Here is a 20916-nt window from a genome sequence, read left to right as displayed (position 1 = left end):
TCTATAGATTAATTTGGAGAGTATCTTCATTTTAAGGATATTAAGTTTTCTGATCCATGAATGTGGGATGTCTTTTTTAGTGGTGTTTGGTTTTTATTTATTTTTTTTTTATTTAAAAAAAAAATTTTTTTTTTCAATGTTTATTTATTTTTGGGACAGAGAGAGACAGAGCATGAACGGGGGAGGGGCAGAGAGAGAGGGAGACACAGAATCGGAAACAGGCTCCAGGCTCCGAGCCATCAGCCCAGAGCCTGACGCGGGGCTCGAACTCACGGACTGAGAGATCGTGACCTGGCTGAAGTCGGAGGCTTAACCGACTGCGCCACCCAGGCGCCCCAGTGGTGTTTGGTTTTTAATGTACAAGTCTTCCACCTCTGTTACTAAATTTATACTTAAGTGTTTTTATTTTTTCCATGCTGTTGTAAATAGAACTGTTTTCTTAATTTTGTTTTCAGAATGTTCATTGCTAGTATACAGAAATTTGATTGATCAAATATCCTGCAACCTTACTGAACTTTTTCATTTTTTCTAATAGTTTTTTTAGTGAATTCCTTGGGATTTTCTAAATAAAAATAATGTTATCTACAAAAAGCTGGTTTTCCTTCTTCCTTTTCTATCTGGATGTGTTTTATTTCTTTAAAATTTTTTTAATCTTTATTCATTTTTGGGAGAGAGACAGAGTGTGAGCAGGGGAGGAGCAGAGAGAGAGGGAGACACTGAATCTGAAGCAGGCTCCAGGCTCTGAGATGTCAGCGCAGAGCCCGACGCAGGGCTCGAACTCACGAACCGTGAGATCATGACCTGAGCCGAAGTCAGACACTCAACTGACTGAGCCACGCAGGGGCCCCAATGGATGTGTTTTATTTCTTGTTCTTTATTAACAAACCTGGCCGTAACCTCCAGTACAATGTTGAATAAAAGTGGTATGAGTGGACATCCTTGTTTTATACCTGATCTGGGGAGAGAGCAGTCAGCCTTTTATCATTAAGTATGATAGTTGTGGGTTTCTGTAGATGCTCTTTTATTAGGTTAAAGGAAGTTCTCTTCTATTGCTAGTTTGTTGAGTGTTTTTATCATGAAAAGGTATTGGATTCTGTCAAGTATTTTTAAGACCTATTGAATAATTGTATGAGTTTTTATTTTATTAGTATGGTGTGTTACATTGTTTGCTATTTAGATGTTAAACCAATTTTATATTTCGAGGGTAAATCCCATTGGGTCTTGGTGAATAATTCCTTTTCACTCTTCTATATACTTTAAAAGAATTTAGGTATGCCTGAAATCACCCATATTGGAGGCTTTTAAAAATAAAAAGTTTTGTATAAACTAATAATCAAAAGTTATACGGGTAATCTGGCCCTAGATCACCTCCAAATCTCTGGTTACAGTATTTTAGACTAATATTCTAGAAGTGTAATTCTGTCATCCTAAAAGTATCACTTTTAAGTCTTTTTAAAATACTGACCACATGGGGCACCTGGAAGTGTCAGACACTTGATTTTGGCTCAGGTCATGATCTCACAGTCATAAAATCAAGCTCTGTGTCAGATTCCGTGCTGGGCATGGATCCTGCTTGGGATTCTCTGTCTCCCTTTCCTTCTGCCCCTCTCCAACCCTCCCCCACTCACTCATGTGTTCTCTCTCTCTCTCTCTCTCTCTCACACACACACACACACACACACACACACACACATACACACACAGAGAATACTGACCACATAATCTGGTTGATGATACAGGTAACTCCACCATCTTAGGGCAGAAACTTTATATAATTTATGTTTGTACAATTTAGTAATCATATAGTAATATCACAAAAATCATTAATGTTTAAACATTTCAAAATGATGACTAAACATTCTGGGGGCCAAAGTTTGAAAAGGTAGAATAAGTGATGAACTCACCCTTACCAAATTATTTTACATACATCAATAAATAATAAAATCATGATAAAATAGTTATATGTTTTAGATTTTTGGATTCATGACAAAATGAAATGAAACTATTTTATAGTTTCTTATAGTTTCTTATTAAGAAAATAAGCCTCCAACGGGTAAGATTAATTTCCAAAGACATTCAGCTCTTCTGTCATAGGACCAATGATTAAACCTTGGTCATTATGACACTGGAGTATGACTCTGAAAGAGTGACTGGGTATAAAAGTTTCTGTTTTTATTTTGCTGTTTTTATTCTTGTTTTTAATCTAGAAATTATCTAGTAAGTTTGTAAACTTTTATTCTTATACAACTTAGTGTCCTAGTATAATATAGCACTGTGCTTTGGTAAGTAATAATTTACATTTAACAAATTTTAGAGCACATTAGGATGTTTTACATAAAGTATTTCAGCTATAAATAATGTTACATTATAAATATATTTTAAGTTAACCATCAATGAATATAAAGAAGGTTACAATTTTTTTCTATAAAACAAGTCCCAGAATTACATATTCATATATATGTTTATATGACTGAATTAATAATATAAAGATTAAAAATTTTTTTTTGAGAGAGAGATGATGTGTGCATGCACATGAGTGGGAGAGGGGCGGAGGAAGAGGGAGAGAGAGAGAATCTTAAGCAGGCTCCGTGCTGAGCACAGAGCCTGACATGGGGCTCAATCTCACAACAGGGAGTTCATGACCAGAGCCAGAATCAAGAGTCAGACACTTAACCGACTGAGCCACCCAGGTGCCCCTACAATATGAAGAATTTTAAAAGCTATTTAATTAATATAGCTCTAAAATAACTGGTTCACATTTTTACATTTCAATTGTCATTATATCTTGACTGTCACTTATAAAATTTGTTTTTTAGCTGTTCATTCATTATTCATTCATCAGCCACTAACTGCAATGTCTTGTAAGTCTGACATTTTGTGTGGCTATGAATCTGATCTAGAAAAAATTACTATGATGAAATTATTTAATATTTCTTTCAAAGTTTTGTAGTAGAAAGTTTGTTTACTCTCTTTATGATGTTTGATTTGTTCACCTGAGTATTTTGGAATTACTTTGATTTCTCACTACTTTCCTTTTTTTTTTTTTTTTTTTTTTTAGCATTGCAAGAAATAGATAACATCAAGAAGGACATCAGGAGTAGGAGAAATTGGCCTGGGAGGCTCAGCAGGTCAGGACGCTTGCATTATCATTTGCTGTTCATTCTTTTGCCATCAATTCTAGAGTTCTCAAGTCTCTTGCCACTTGTTTTTTTCTTGAATATGCTTATTTGGTATATTCTCAGTTTTGCAAATCATGACTAACACCTTTATGTAAAAAGTGTGGCATTTGGGTATTCTTTTTTTAGGATTTGAAGATTAAAAAATAATAATTCAAATAAATATTCAGGAATAGAAGGAAGTCTCTTACCTAATAAGTTACATAGATACCCTGGTTTCTCTTATTCTCATATAAACTGTTTTTAAATGAAGATTTCCTGATAACTTTTCCAAAATCAGAACTTTAAACATAAAATGTTATTAAGCAATTGTAGTAACATTAAGTTATTGTAATAACACTGGCATCATTAAAGTCAAGTTTCCTTTCTTTTCTGCTATATTCTCTGGGCTTGGGCCCACCTCTGAAAGCTCTTGACACTTTAAAGTCAATCTGTTTGCTTGCACTAATTTGAACTACTGAAAGTTGACTACCATCTGTAAAATGAAGGTTAATTAAAATACAATTTCTCTGTAAATAGAAAGATCCCAATAGTCAAAGGGTCTACTATGAACATTGTCACCATTGAAGAACGTTTAGTGTTAATCATATTCCTCAGTAAGCTGGAGCCATGCTGCCGTTTGGGGTCCCCATTGCCCTGAATGTCCCCATGAGTAACTAATGGCTTTGTGGTCATCTCCTGCTTCAGAGGAGTCTCCCAGTTGTCTTAAATAGTGATTACATCTCTCAGTACAATTGCTTAATTATTTATGGAAGGTTGGAGAGCCTTTACCTCTGTCATACCTATCACTTCCACAGCTCTCCCAGAGTTTAACTTAGCTCCTTCAAATCCGGGTCTGTTACGGAACAACTTTCCCTGAGATTTTCAGTTTTCATCACACAGAGGGACAAATGCTTCTGTCCTTCAGTCTGATCACAGTTCCTCTAGTAAAAAGGCGTTTCAGGAAGGAACTAAGCTCAGAATTCTTCTGCCAGGACGATTCAGGGATTTTGTTATTTCTTAGCATTAGCATTAGGGACCGGACAGATTACTATTGTTATGTATTGAGAGAACACTACCCTCCAGCTTAAAGGAGAGATAATTTCACGTATAACTGGGTACAATAAATATGCTCAAGCTTCTGTTCTTAGCTTACGTAGGTAAGAGTTCTACAAAGAGATGTATTTAGAATGATATGTCTAACTGACTGGATTTGTAAGTATGCCTGCACTGATTCTTGCAGCTCTGAGGTTTCCTTTTGGGCAATACTTTCATAACGAGTTTACTGTTGGTAGACCAAATTTTCAGTTGGCAAACAGTGTTCAACTAAACCTTGAAAAGAAATAAATTGAGCCAAAAGTGGTAGGTTTTCTTGGAATCCAGCTAATATATAAGTATTGACCTTAAATTGAATATAGTTGTTGAGTTTTGCATGCTTGGAAGCAAAATCAAGAAGGAGAAACAAGTATCTTACAGATCCCATAGTCTTGGAAGATAGAATCCACTCCAATTTACCTATTTTACAAACTTAAATTGCTACCCAGTGTCATATGAAATCATAACAGAAGTAAATCGGTGTTTCTTGATATGATGCAGGCCTACTGCATTATGCTGACTTGCAGGTTATGGAATACTTACAATTCTGTGCACAACTTTGTGCACACATGTGACAAGTATCATCATTTGCCATCTCCACCAATGTATAGTTTATATAAAACATAATTGATGCTAATACTTGACTTTGGATTATACTGATATTTGAAAAATATCAAGAACTTTAAGTTTTTGTTTTCCTTTTTAACTGTTGTTTCTCTGGAGACGTTTCCTATTTGGCTGGATGAAATGGAAGGGTGATTATTCATTCATTCTTTAATTCATGCAACAGAAGTTCTCATGCTCCTGAAGCTTTTATTCTAGTGGAGGAAAACATTACGTGAAGATTTTAATGTACAGTTGATCCTTGAACAATGTGGGGGTTTGGAGTGCTCATCCCCCATGCAGTTGAAAATCTGTGTTTAATTTTTGATTCCCCAAAAAGTTAAATACTATTGGTCTACTATGGACCAGAAGCCTTACCAATACCATAAGCAATTGATTAACACATATTTTGTAAGTTATATGTATTTTATACTGTACAAAAAAGTAAGGTAGGGAAAAGAAAATGTTATTAAGAAAATCATAAGGAAGAGAAAATACATTTACAGTCCTGTGCTACAAAAAATCCACAGATAAGTGGACCCATGCAGTTCAAACACATGTTGTTCAAGAGTCAACTGTATATGTTAACGGGGGTGCATACTAAGAAGTAAATAAAGCAGAGTAAACAGAATGATGGGAGACTATTTCAGATATGTGTGTGAGGAGGGGCGCCTGGGTGGCTTAGTTGGTTAAGCATCTGACTTCGGCTCAGGTTATGATCTCACGGTCCGTGAGTTCGAGCCCCACGCCGGGCTCTGTGCTGACAGCTCAGAGCCTGGACCCTGCTTCAGATTCTGTGTCTCCTTCTCTCTCTGACCCTCCCCCATTCATGCTCTGTCTCTCTCTGTCTCAAAAATAAATAAACATTAAAAAAAATTAAAAGATATGTGTGTGAGGAAAGTCTTTCTGCTAAGGAGAAACTGAAGCACAAATGTAAATGGAGAGAGGGAACCATTTTGATATACACGGGTGAAGAGATACTCCTTAAACTTGCTATGTTGAAAGATTGTCGAGAAAGGCAACGTGACAGGAAAAGATTAAGTAGTGGACAAGTAAGACATGAAAATGGGAAGGAGTCTATTGTATAGTCTCCTATGGAGACTCCTGTGGAGTATATTGTATAGTCCTGGTAGACCGTGGCAGGACCTTGCCTATCCTTCTGAGTGAGATGGGAATCATTAGAGTGATTTTAGCCAGTAAGAGGGCATCATATGGCTCGCGTGTTTTACGGATCACTCAGACTTACGGGGTATGTAAAGCATTTAAAAGATTTCTCTTGACACGGAATATAAATTATGAATGAAAATAGACTTAAATTAACAATGATCAGGGCAACATTATCTGATCAGGATATTGACGGATGATTGTGTTCCAGGAGCTAATGTTAAATAGTGCAGCTCTCATTTTTCTTTTCCGTGTCCTGAATTTGCATAATTCTTTTGAATTTGAATCATGTTTTTTGGCAGTGTATAATAACTTATTGTTTTATAATAGGGACATTAATGACAATGATATGTAATATTTAAAAATGATGTGCGTCTGATTGTTCCTTTGCATACTGATTTTCCCATTTGTTTGTCATTTATAATTTCAAGCAAAACTACATAGCCTTGTACGAGTCCACAACAAGTCATGAATTTTATCTTCTATTTGTAAGGGAAGATGCTTGAAATTATGTCATGGCTTTATTATAATTATCACATGATCTATTAGACTATTTATAAGGAGGAAACATGGAGTAATTAGTAGGAATTAGAGAGCATGAGTTCTGGAACCAGCTCTGAAACTTACAGCTGACTTGGGATCTTTAACATGTTTGCCTAGAAATGATCAACACTGCTTTTCCCAAAGGGAGAAGCATACTATTACTGTTACCTCTAGAGTTCCTTTACATTTGTTAAGCCAGTGTGTACATACTAGGTGGTGAATAAAAGTTGGTTGAATTAAGAGTCACCTACACTAGAAGTGACCATTTTTAATATAAATGAGAAAATAAGGGAGATTATTTCATATAAATAAAAAAGAAAAATCTCCATATTTATTTTCATAAAAATCACTTCGAGTTGATATTATTGATACTTGGAAGAGTTGTTTCTTAAATTCTCATTGCTATCATGTGAAAGAATCAAAGTGAGCATTAAAAATAAATTTAACAGTTGCCTTCTATTATCAGTCTTGTGGCAGCAGTTTCCAAATAATTTACCATAAATTTTAAAAATTTTTAAATGAATACATTAATAAATGAATTTAAAACTATAAGCTTATATCTAAGCTTAGATTCCATTATTGGCTATCAGAATATTCATGCAACAAATAAATGTATATATTTGAAAATTTTTATTTATTCAAAATGCTTTCCTTTTTAATCATAAGAATAAAAATCACTTTTATGATTAAATGAGAAAGAAATTATTCTCTGAATTCTGTTTCAAGGGAGAGGGCATGCCTACCTCAACTTCACATGCACACTTGACAGTTATCCTTGAGCCTACGGTGGCTCAGGTTCTTTTCTGCCACAGCGAGTGCAGGAGATTTCCCTTCTCTCCCATCACACTTTTTTTTTTCCTTGAAAGACTCTTCCCTGCTTTTTGATGGGAATTAATCTGTTTTGTTCTCCACTATAACCCAAATACACCTTTCAAAGTACTTTGCTTATAGCATGTGTTAAATAAACTTAGTTTGAAGATCCAAAACCAAATATTATAATGTAAGATAAAATGTATTATAGACTCACAAGGGCTACAGTGTAACATTATTTGAGGGTTCATAGAAAAGAGAAAGCTTCATAGGCAAGCCAGTACTTGTCTTAAAGGATGCATGTGATTTTCTTAGCAGAGATATTAGACACAGAGGTAGGGGGGGTGGTGGTGGGGGATTGCCTAGTATATATTTAAGGTCCTGGTCTCTGAAGTCTCTCTTTGGACTTGGGTGAGTTTGGATGTGGCACAGGGTATACAAAAGGCAATAGTGACTATGAAGATATGTTGAGCTCTTTACAACATAAAGAGACTTTATAATTGAAACTCTCTGAAGAGGACTTTGACTCTTTGGTGATTTGACTTTTAATTCAACAGGACCTAGGAAGTTATTGAAAAGTTTTGTTTGTTTAGAAAATGTGGATGATGATTAGGTCTGTGCTTGGATTAATTAACTAATAGGATAGTAGTATGAGGTTGACTGAAAGAGGAGAGGTTACAAGGGGAAGAGAGGAGACCAATGCAATAACCAGACCAGATCCAGAAAGTCAGGACCGAGATAAAAACACTTAGGGACAGTTATAAGCAGAAATTCAAAGATGGAATCAATAGACTTTGACTTACGAGAAAAATAAGGGATGAATTTAAACCTTGAGTAACTGAAATGAAAGCTTTGCAAGTCATGGATGTGGGAAATCAGAAAAGGCTACCCGTTTTTACTTATTTATATTTTTATTAGTGAAGAGACACCAACTGATTTGAGAATCTTTACATTTGAGTTGCCAGTGCTGATATATTCAGGAAGTATCCATGCCTCTTCTGGAATGTGGCAGGAGAGTTGAAAATGAAGCTACGTGAATTTAAACTTGACAGCAAAAGTGTCCTCTTTAGCAGAAGAAGGGCAATCCAGGCTGAGGAATACCCTGAAAGACTAAGAGTCTTAAGGCCATGTGGAATATTGAAGATAATCAAATGGAAGAGTCAAAATAAAAGAAATTCTGAAATTTGAATTGTAGTTCTGCTGGCTTGACCAGCTGTGTGGTTCTGAAGTTGGCTTTGGTTTGTTTGTTTATTTATTTATTTTTACTTAAAATTTTTTTAAATGCTTATTTATTTTTGAGAGAAAGAGAGACAGAGACAGTGGGAAGGACAGAGAGAGAGAGAGAGAGAGAGAGAGAGAGAGAGAGAGAGAGAGAGAGACAGCATCTAAAGCAGGCTCCAGGATCTGAGCTGTCAGCACAGACCCTGACGCAGGGCTCAAACTCATAAACCATGAGATCGTAACCTGACCTGAAGTCGGGTGCTCAACTTACTGAACCACCCAGGCGCCCCTATTTATTCATTTATTTATTTTTAATGTCTGCAGGAGCCCTGCCTGAGTGATCTGCAAATAGTAAGCACTAAATGCAGGCTTTATTGTCTCATTAAAATATAATCATTTCTGAATTATGGAATCTTTTTTAAGTATTGAAATTATTTAAGTGTCATTCATTCAGTTTTAATTTGTTCATTGATTCATTCACTGATTGATTAATCGATTCATTCATTCATTCATTCATTCATTCATATATTCTTACTGAGTCTTAACTGTGGCAGGTACTGTTTTAATTTTATTGCCTTTTTCTCCATCCCATACTTGACTAGAATCTTCACTGGTTGAACTGAGCATATTATTCTCCGTCACTTACAGGAAAAAGACTGATTTAGATATTGTCTATCTATGGAAGCATGCCTTCCACAGCTCAAACTGTCTCCTCTTCCTCAAGTTGGTTGGAGTAACTATAAAAGGAAGTGATGGAGAATGTTGTTTTTACTTTTACAATAACAGGAAACACATTCATTGTACTGATTCCCTGTAGACACTGAGAGTAAAATATTTAACTCACGAATTATTTAAGTCACCCTCCTTAACGGTAGTTAAACACGCTGATGTTATAGAGATCTGACAAACATAACTATTATCATATGACTACTGAGAAGTTTTTGGACAGAAGTGCCAGTAAGAGGAGGGGAGCCCTATCCCTGAATGCTGAATGAGTGCTTGCCTGGGGTGTCCCCAGGAACAGGAGCTGACACAGGTGTTCGGCACAGTTGCTTACTGCTTCCCATCAAGAAGGATAGGGGGTTCTTAGCACTGCTGGTTTGTGGCACTCAGCATATTTGGCAGCAGTCAGCCCTGGCTGTGGATTTCCCTGGGGAAAATAAAAGCCACAGGGGAGTCATCAGTGTGACCTTCTGCTGGGTAGTTGGCACACGGTTGCACCACAGGAAGGCTTTCAGTTGTCATTTTCTGAACGGGTAGATATCAGGTGCTGATGGAGGCTCCCCATTCAAGGTGGGAAGTGGAGAAGGAAAAAAAAACATTGAGCAGAAGCTTACCAAATAATTCCCAGTCTTGAAGCTTAACACCAGCTGATCTGCTGATAAAAGGGATTTTGGGGAGGCGGGGGAGAGGGGGTAGCCAGGGAGTTTCATTGGTTCTGTAAGCACAATTACAAGCTTTCCTATTTAAGTCTGACCCATCATATTGAAATGCTGTCACTAGTATCATTAGCAAGTAAAGTGTTGATAACATAGTCAAATGCACAGCAGAGTTCTGGCTCTTAAGTGTCTGGACTAACTCCCAATATTAGGAATAGGAGTCAAACTGCCATCACTTTTCCTGTGCTAACAGACGCCCTGCCATTAGCAGTCTGAAGGCAATTTTAATAAAATACATAGCCCCGCTGAGTTGGTCTCAAAAGATAAATAAGCAATGCAGAAAAGAAGCTTTTGTTTAAAAGTAATTATTTAAACTATGCATTACAGGTAATTTTCTTTTACCAGTAAGGCAAATGCTATCAGAATTTCAATAATGATTTGGTGGCACTTATCTAAATAATGTGATATTGTCATTTCTAAGAGTTAAAGCATTGCTTTATTTTCACTTATATACAAAATGAGGGCGAATTGGATTCAGGTATCATGTGCATGTGTTTTACAGTTTATGTTACATTTTTTTTGGGTGAACAGTGTTGTATTCTTAGACAGATTTATGGAAATGTAACAAGCTGGTGATAGAGTTCTGGGAACTGCAGACTTGACTTCCAAATACAGATTAGAACAGGAGGGCAAAGAACATCTTTTTATTTTTCCTTTGCTGTCAGAAAGGAAATCACATTTCAGTCTTTTAAAAACTCTTTTAAATAAGATGCTTGTACATAAACCACAGTCACAAGGGTATAATAAATGTGTGCATGTATCAGAGGAGCCAAAGCTTTGTTTGCCAAAAGGTAAAAATCTCCGAAAGCTTTCTCAGAGTCTATTTGGAAACCATTGAAACCACCACTTTTCCTTTCCATCTTGATAGTGACATGCTGGCCTGAAATCTGTAACACAGAATTGGTCCTGGCCTTAGAGTAGGCAGAATAAAACTTGCCTATGTAAGTGTGATATAAGGGGCATCAGGAAGGCTTCTATTTCCAACCCCAATCAGGGGTAATAAGCAGCATGTGCTTTAGAATGAGACTGACCTCAGTTCAAATCCTACTCAAATCCTAAGGGTTTTTTCCCCCATAATACATCCCCTTAGACAAGTTATGTGTCCTCTCTAAGTCTTTGTTTTCTCATCTGTAAAATGGGGTTAATAGTAAAACCAACTTTGTATGATTGTTACCAGGATGAAATGCGATGATACACGTGAAACATGTTGGATGTTATATGGCACAGAGGAAGGATTCAAGAAATGTTTCTTTTTATTTTAATGGTCTTTTAAGAAAATTTCATCAGGAATGTTATATGTTGAAGATTGTGCCAGGAGTTGAGATAAATGTGTTGGTCAGTATATCATTTCTATTTCAAAACTAAAAAGTCTAACATAAGACAAACATTTAAGCAGATAACTGCAGTACTGTGTGCCAATTGTAATATTGGTATGGTGCTCGGGGACATAAAGGATGCAGGACTTAATCTCGGCCATGAGAAAATTACTATAAAATCTTGGTGTTTTGAACTTTCGAAGTGAAGATGCTAAGCTATATATTTCCATCCTGAGCTGTTGTGATCAAAGGCAACAATTTTTTTTAAAGAGTGATTTTCCAGCTCCTTGTTCTTTCTGTTCTTCTTCCTTTACAGTTATGTAAACCTTTTCTTTGAGTTTTAGCACCATGGTTAGATAATATCTATAGTCAGAGAGAAGAAGTAAACCTGAATCAAGCACTCAAATGCTGCTCAGCATCTGTCCTAAGATGATTTGGAGGCAGAGATAAAAACACAGTCTTTATTCTCATACCGTGCTAATAGAAATAAAAGTTGGTACACATCCTTTGAACAGGAATTGGGCAATACCTAACAAAATTACATATATATATGTATATATATACCATTTGATCCAACCATCCTATTTCCAGGAATTTATCCTGAAGACACACCTTTAACAACATGAGAATCACAAGCTCAAGGTTATTGATTGTGGCATTGTTTATAATTGTAGAATAATAAAAACTATCTAAATGCTCATGCATACGGGAGTAGTTGAATATACTACTACACTATAGCATCTCCATATAATGAGGTACCATGCAATTGTAGAGATAATGAACAGAATAGAGTAATTTTTCAGCCTATACTGCCAAGTGAAAAAAGTGCAAAAGTATGTTACCCATAATGAAAAGGAAATAAAGAAATATGCATAGATCTGCTAACTGGGGTCAACAGATAAGAAAGAAACTCCAGAAACGTATGGAATTGGTGACTTACAGGTGTTGGGCTTAGTACATGTGGATTGAGAGTGGAAGTAGGGTAGAAGGGGTGATGGGGGAATGACATTTATATGAATGCTATCTGTCTATTTATTTTTGTATAGTTCTGATTTTTAGAACTGTGTTGTTTCACACACTCAAAAATAAATAAATAATTAAAATTAACCAGGGTGTTCTGGGATCCCCACGTGAAAAACAACAACAGAAATATCTAGTAAGCTAAATTATATTTCTAGGAATTACAAATGAATGGGGTGGGGAAAAAAGAGCTAATCTAAGTAACTTTGATAAACAGTGTTTTGACTTTATATTCTAAGATTTTTTTAAGAAGGAACTATTGTACTCCAATTAGAAAATATAGATTAATGATTCTGTTTTTTGTAGGGATAAAACTTAACATTCTGAAACTGCTTTAAATGTGTCATAGGATTGTCATTAATGATGGCTATTTTTCTCACTGTAAAGAAATAAAGAGGGGTAGAACAAACCCTATGATGTTGAATTGGAATCGCAGTTATCACTAGGAAGTCATGTGTGTTTAAATATTAAGTATGTATCTCAGATATACAGATATAAAAACAAAGAAATAGGGGTGTGTGTGTGTGTGTGTGTGTGTGTGTGTGTGTGTGTGTGTGTGTATTTGCATTTATATCCCCTATCTTATTGATTGAGATGCTTAGGAGCAATAATACCTCAGTAGTGATGAGCACACTTAGTACCTGGATTTTGGTTTCTAAATACCATTCTCCAATAAAAGAAACCAAGAATCCTTATAGAAATGGATGTTTCTAGCACCAGAATAGGAAAAGTATATGATGAGAAACTGGAACATCTTGTGGTACCAGAAAGTAAGGAAAGACTAAAAAATGATGGAAACACATTGAAAGGACACATAGGCCAATGTGAAGTGGCTCCCAATGGCCACATATGAGACATTTGGGTGAGAAAATAATGATAGTGTTGACTTATATTCAATATAGTTCATGATATTATAAAAGGTATTGAATAAATAAATGTGGGAGGAAAAAAACCTCTTTTATGGGTGTAGAATACCAGTTAATAACTATAGAATGAATGATGGAAATAGAAAATCACCATGTGGTACACTAGAGTAATAATTTTTTTCAGGCAAGAATCACCACTGGATAGTAAATTAGTCATGAAAATATGATAAGTAGGCTACTTACATAGTATATTAAAATGCTTACTAATTACAAAAGGAAAGTAGTAACTTTTCAATGGAAGAACCTAAGCAAGGAATCAAAGTCACCACCATCACTAGTAATGGGATGTATTGGCATCATGTGCCACTCCTATGATTCACTGAGAAAGGCACAAAAAAATAATCTCTGTCATGTTCTTGCCAAAAATCCATTATATGAATTTTATCATAAGCAAATATCAGACAACTCAAATTAAGGGACATACTATAAAATAGCAGAAGTAGTCTTAAGAAGTGTCAGGGTCATAGAAATCAAAGAGAGACTGAGGAATTGTCCCAGATGAAATGAGACTGAGAAGATATGACAGCTAAACATTGGCTCATGGTCCAAGAAAGGATATCAGTGGTACAATTGTTGCAATCTCAGTAAGGTCTGTAGATCAGCTAGTTGTGTTGTATTAATGCTAATTTCTTGGGTTTGATAATTGTACTGTAGTTTTGTAAGATGATAGTATGTGAGAAAGCTGGGAATTCTATTTTTTCAGTGTTTCAGAAGTATGAGATTATTTCACAATGAAATGATAAATTGAAAAATAAAAAATGTCTTAAAGAAGATGTATGTATGTATTATCCATTCTTCTTTATTATCACAAAGAGTTTGCTGTACAAGAGGGTAATCACTAGGCTCTAAGAAGAAAGGAATAAAATGTAATAGAGTGATGAGTATGTAGCATTGTGAATTGGGTCTTATTCTGTTAACTGGCTCTGTCACACACTGTGTAAGCCTTGAGGGTACTTACTATATCTTTGCATTTGCTAGTCTATTTTCCAATAAAACAGAGATAATGATCTTAGCAATATGGTTTCTAATTATTCACACCAATGGAGGAGAGCAAAAATGTCAAGTATGGAGCCCAACAACAATAATTTTAAGCGCTCAAGTGAAGATCAAGATTTAATGTCAGTGAAGGACCAAGTGTATTCTGGTAGGTATAAAACTCTGGATTATGACAATATTTCCAGGGCCAGAAGCCAGAGCTAGTATATTCAGTTCAGCGGATATGTGTGAAGAGATCCATAATCAGACAAAAGCTAGAAAGAAAGTACTGGAAGACCCAGTACACAGTACAGCCAATCAGTCAGACTTTGAGAGTCTAGATTCTTAAGTTAGACACAGGGTCTGGTGATTCACATCTCCCTAAGCTTGATGGTGCCAACAGGGTGGGGATAGTACTTATCAGCGCTCTGTGACAGCATTAGAAGACTAAGGGAACAAGAACAACATACATTTGCACAGAGTTCATTGTACCACCAATTTGTTTTCACATACCTTTATATCCAAAAATTTCATGTTCAACATAGTTATAAGATGTAGGCAAAAAAATCAATTTCAATATTTACACTTTTGTAGATAAAGAAAGTCAGATTCACTTTTTTTCTTAATCACATAGCTAGTAAATACAGGAAGGATTTGTGCTCAAGAGCAGGGTGTATACCTAAGTTTATGAACCTCCTTCTAGCATCAAAGAACCCCTTATTTACATGAATTCAGATGAATTCTTGTATGTAAGATTATTCTGGTGCAGTTTTTTTTTTCTAAGGAAAGGATACAAATCATTGGATTCTATCAGGTCTTCCAAAAGGGTCTGTGACTTAAAGGAAGATAGAATATAGATTTTCCTTCCACAATAATGCAGTATATGGCATGGAAGTATTTTGGGGGCTTAGGAATATATAACTCTTATATAGTGCAGCTACTCAAGAAGCATCTTTACCAGTGGCATCTAACAGAGAGGTTTTAGGACTTGCCCAGAATCCCAAGAGTTAGTGCCGGAAATAAAACCAGAACTCCAGCTCTGGTTGATCACATTAAGAGTTAAGCATTGTCTTTGATGAAGATGGTTCTTTCATAGTCTAGCACCAATCAGGAAGACTGGAGGTCTGTTTCCCAGGCTGGATACCACTCAGTGGAGGAGCCAAGTTCTGCTCTGGTAAGACATTAATTAGTATTTTGAGCATTAGGGTGATTTGAGTAAAATTCTGTAGATTTCTTGCAAATCTTGGGAAGACAGGGGCACTAGTGCAATTACCTTACCTATGTAGAATAAAAAGCAGTTTAAACCTGGCAGAGACCTTGGGGTGAATATTGAGTGTGTCATGTCATTCAGCACTTGAGAGCCTCCCCCAAGTTTTCATTTCCTGAATTACTCTTGGGCATTGGAGAAGTTCCTTCTTTCCTGCAGCAGTATACTCTTTTCTTTGAGGAATACCTGAAATGATGTCGGTCTTTGTATGACTTTGACATTTGCCAAAAGTTTATGGTATCTGCTAAGATACACAAATATTATCCCATTGTCCTTATCTATGATTATGTGTGTTGCCATCACAGAGCAGATGATTTTTTTTTAATATTTAATTCTTTACCATTAGAATCAGAATCCCTTGTCTATTACATATATTCACCTTACAAATCTGGGACTTATTAAAGACTTAATATTTAGATGTATTATAAAAACCATATAAAATTTAAGATTTCATTTACTCAGTAATGATTTAGAGAATACAGACTCTAAGAACTAGATAATGTTTATCCAAGTCACTGATTTTGTAGACAAGGAACTGAGGCTCCAAGAGGTTAAATTTTGCATCATTTTACACAGTTAATAAGTGACAGAGCCAGAAAAAGAACCCAGATTTCCTGATTTCTGGCTCAGTTTTCATTCCACTATGGCATGGTGCCTCATGACACGTATGAGATTAGAGCAAAATTATATTTGTTGAAATTCATGAAACGTGTTGTGAATCTTTTGATGATGTTTTGTGGGGGGAATGGGTCATTCTATCCTTGATTTTTTTTAAAAAATCACTAAAATTAATAAATTAATAATACCCTTTATCAACCTCAGATTAATAAGGTTCTATTAATTTTTCTCTTCAACAATTTGCCTATAGTTGTGGAAAATAACCTCTTAGAATAAATGCATGCATACCTTCAAGTTGCTAGCACTTGAGTTGCTCACACATTAAATGACTAATCTAAGAAATCACCTCTCTTGTTAGGTGCACTGGATTGTAAATGTCTTTTGATAGTACTGCAGCGGTAGCATAGGGATTTGCAACTGGCAGGCAGGAATTGAATTGCCATCATTTGGCTTTAGCAGGAGTTAGAGTCTTGTCTCCAACATAAGCATGAGCCAAGGTACTGTCTCCTTTTTTCTAATTTTAGTTGGAACCATTGGCACTGATCTTACCTAGACAGACTAGTGTTATTTCTACCCAGCACAATCTGCTGGCATGGGCTCTATTCCAAGCCATGCATTTGAACTTCTCCCCCTGGTTTACCAGAGATATGATTGGATGTAGAGGACAGTAACTCTCACCTTTTTCATTAGAAGGCAGTCTTTCAGACATAGGGATTCTCAGTTTAATGGATTCAATGTATGACTCAGAGGGAATTGGCTGTTGTGATGGGAAATTGCAGTGTGCTTTAATTGTGGGTCATGAAATAATTACTCCGACATTTTGGTTCTGGGAGATGGATATTGATACGTTTAACTGCTCAAGGGTAAGAGGAAAGGTGAGAAGTGATGTCTGCTTTCCAGCCCTCACCTGTTCTCTACTGGAACAAATGAGTTGTACAATTGTCCTGTCATTAGCTCCAGTCGTGGGCATCCATCCCTGCTGGCATCGCGCAAACCCCAGTCACACTGGCCATACTGTGGCTCTCATCTGCATCCCTTTATCACAATCCTCAGTGAGACCCCTTCAGACCATCAGTACCCTTCCTGAGCTAACCCCCACACCATGGAGGGTCAAATGGGGACATCACAGCCTCTGGAAACCTGACCCTACATGAAGACATACCTGTACCCATTTCTCCCTACTTCATTTTGTCATGGGATATCTGCAAGGCTATTGCCTCATAGAGTGCCACTCAGGAAGCTAGCTTAGTCCTTGTTTTGCTTGGAGCCTAAACATAAAGGGATTTCCACTGTTTCCAATCTCATCCCAGCCTCTTCATTCTGATCTTGCCCTTTGTCAGTAGGAGGGCAGGGCCCTTATATTATCATTTGAGGCTTCTTCCTGCCTTGACTCTTCCTTCTCCCTAAATTAAAAGTGCCCAAAGCACTCAATTTTCCCATTATGCATAAACAGTAATTTTACATATGTAAAAGCAGAAGATTTTTTTCCCCTCTGGTTCCTTATGACCCAAATGAATGGGGAGAGGTAACACATCAGGTTATTATTTCATATATCATCACACAAGGGCCTCAGTGATAAATAGAAAAGACACAGACTGCCCTCCTGGGGCACTCACAGTGAGCTCAGATGGAATTTATTAGCTTTTTGTTGTTCTTCATATCAATACATACAAACACATCCACAAATAGAGAGATTCTGATAAACAAGTAGACAATATGTTTAAATCTTATATAAAGGAAGTCTTTGAAGTGTATATCACATCCTGAAGAGCTGGTTGAAAAATAGCAAATTATTATCCAAGTGGAAAGGGACGGCATGATTCTCTCTTTCCCCCCCCACTTCCTCTCTCTCTTTCTCCCCCTCTCTATCTCTCTAATCCCAGACATTTTTCCGTTCCCCTTTTGGGTGATGGATTTGGTAGAAGATCTGTGTTCCCTGACTGCCATATCCTGTTGGTAACTTTTGCCTAGTTTTCAACCATGGATGAGATGCTGTCTTACAGTATGAGCAGCCCAATAAGACTAATAATAATAAATAATAATCATTAAACATTTAGACTTGGTTTATGTGTGTTAGATGGATTATGTCATTTAATTATCAGAGTAGCGTTTAGGGAAAGGTATCTCCATTATCCTCATTTTACAGATGAGCAAGTTGATGTAAATAGAAAACAGGCAATCCAAAAGTGTATGAGAAGTGGGCAGACCAGGACCAAATTCTGAAACCCCATCACGTAAGCATTTCATACAGCTTCAAGTAACAGAAACCTGAATGACATTGGTTTGAACAAGATAGGAGTTTGTTTTATTGTTTAAAATATACCCCAAACTTTCCTTTGTCTATAGTCTCCTTCCGAATTATGTTTATTAAAATATAGATATACACACTATGACTGTGATAAGAATCTATGACTCTTAAATGGAGTATTTTCTGTAGGATCGTAAGCAACTACTTAGCACAGACTGGCCTAGAAGGGAATAGTAAATTAATTTGGAAATGAGGAACTAAGACAACATCACCTAAGTTTAAAGATAGTGAACTGACTAAACCCCATCTCCATCTTCCAAAATGCTAATTGATAAATGGTTAGTTATTGAGATAGAAATTCTTTCCTTTAGGATAGAGCATTGTGAGTTGTGTATTTTCCTCTTTATGCCTGGTGAAACAAAAATTGCTAATCAGGATAATATCCACCGGAGGCAGTATGCTTCAAATTCAAAAGACTAAAATTCCATGAACTTATTTATTTCTTTGTATCCCAGTGTTTGAATAAAAACAAAGGGTTTGCTTTTAAACAATGAGAGAATATTGACTGAAGATTGAGTGAAATACAGTGTGTGGTTTCTTCACCTGATTGATCTTCACCTGATTGAACTTACCTTTGTCTTCTCTGCTACCTCAGTTTTTCCATTTAGAAAATGCTGTCATATATGTGGGATTTGTCTGTGGAGTTCACGTCAGTAAAATATATTACAATAGAATGATAATTCATAGGAATTCTGACTAACTCGGTGATACCTCAATGTTATTCTGTTCTTACATATGTCTATAGTACAGTTGTTGTCTTACCATGTCATTGTAATATGCTTAATATATAATATTGTTTTGATAACAAATGAATTTTCAACAGCTTTATATTTAAGAACCATGTACTTCCAAACAGATAGTACAGGGGCACCTGGGTGGCTCAGTCCGTTAAGCCTCCAACTTTGGCTTGGGTCATGATCTCACAGCTCATGAGTTTGAGCCCCGTTTCAGGCTCTGTGTTGACAGCTCAGAGCCTGGAGTCTGCTTCAGATTCAGGGTCTTCCTCTCTGTCTTCCCCTCCCCTGCTTGCATTCTCTCTCTCTCTCTCTCTCTCTCTCTCTCTCTCTCTCTCTCTCTCTCAAATATAAATAAACATTAAAAATTTTTTCTTTAAAAAAGTACAAACCCGGGCCAAACCAAATAAATACTTATCCACAGCTTTCTATGTGGAAAATATGTAAACAATTAGTTAGACTATACTTACTCCAGGATATTTATTGGGAGTTTTAGCTCTATTCTTAATAAATCCCTAACATCAGTATATTTTCTAAATAATGGAAGATGTTGGTCAGTTGAATTCTTTTTAAGCAAGGATTTATAGATTGTTTATTTTTTAGCTCAATTCTATATATTATTGTCAAATTTGGCTTTAACTCTTTAAGAGGAAATTGGAGCAATCGCCAAAAGGAGAGTAGTTTGTATCATTTAGGTTTATTAATTGGTTTCTTAGTAGCTGTTTTTAATTCTAATTAGGCAGGTATATTGCATTTTTCTTTTCCCCTTTTTAATGTTAAATTTGCCAAAGATTATTACATGCACAAAGGAAATATGTATGATAAAGATAATTAATATAAAAAAACTTTTGCCCTAATTATTTGAATATTTCATGTGAAAGTATTAAATGGGCCTAAATTGGCTTAATAATTAATTGTCTCAGTTCCTTCTTAGTTTCTATGTTGAAATCATGGCCCTAAACCATTACTAAGAATGCTTCAGCAACAGGAAGTGAACTGAATATTTTGATTACGAAGAATTTAGTGACTTCTGGAAATGTGAATTTACTTGTTTTTAAAAAGGTGATTATTTTAGTGTAGAATTTCGTGCGATAATTTTTTTATCGGTATTCACAATCTGATCATATAAATACTTTTCTAGTGTTGTTTTCCATAAAAATTTATTTTAGACTGCAACTGGTAGATAATAGGCTTTTGTTTTAGAAGTAAGGATCACTTAATTTTTGTAATTTCCCAAACAAAACAGTATTGGAGCCTATACCATTCCTCGTAACAGCCCTTCAGTATAGCTGCATCTTGCCATCAAGCCTACTAATCTAAGGAATCTCAATCTTCCTTTCTCTTCTATGAACTACCGTACTTGACAAAAGAGATTTCTAAAGAGATAATTGTATTGATTAATTCAATTTCTGGGCTGAGCATAAGGTTGTAAATTGGAGATCACTCACAGAAATTGAATACAAAGGGAAAATCTTTTTAAGTCTTTTTTTTAGTGTATTGAATGATTTATGCTGAACTCCTAAAAGCTTTCCAACCTCACAGAGCTTCAATAAACTTCTAATGGAGTCCTGAATGCCAGCTCTATTTTTGTTGCTTATACCGTAGGTGGGAAACCTTTAACTAGGGGGATGAGTCTTGTTTTCATTCTATTGAAAAGCTCCTGTTCTAACACTTAGGGACTTTTAATATTTTAGCTTAAAAGTTTTCTGGTGTAACATAATA

The 20916-nt window shown here is 35.9% G+C and overlaps 1 protein-coding gene across 1 annotated transcript in view; it reads left to right on the top strand.

Annotated features, from left to right (window-relative positions):
- The window catches only part of SOX5 (SRY-box transcription factor 5), a 1010647-nt gene that overhangs the window by 338186 nt on the left and 651545 nt on the right, over positions 1-20916 (top strand). Inside the window, exon 5 of the mRNA XM_043564662.1 lies at positions 3059-3128. The gene's annotated coding sequence lies outside the window, so the exon portion shown is untranslated. The remainder of the gene's footprint in view (positions 1-3058; positions 3129-20916) is intronic.

Source organism: Prionailurus bengalensis, chromosome B4 (assembly GCF_016509475.1).
Source record: "Prionailurus bengalensis isolate Pbe53 chromosome B4, Fcat_Pben_1.1_paternal_pri, whole genome shotgun sequence".
Classification (NCBI taxonomy): domain Eukaryota; kingdom Metazoa; phylum Chordata; class Mammalia; order Carnivora; family Felidae; genus Prionailurus; species Prionailurus bengalensis.
This window is presented reverse-complemented; position numbering and strand designations above follow the sequence as displayed.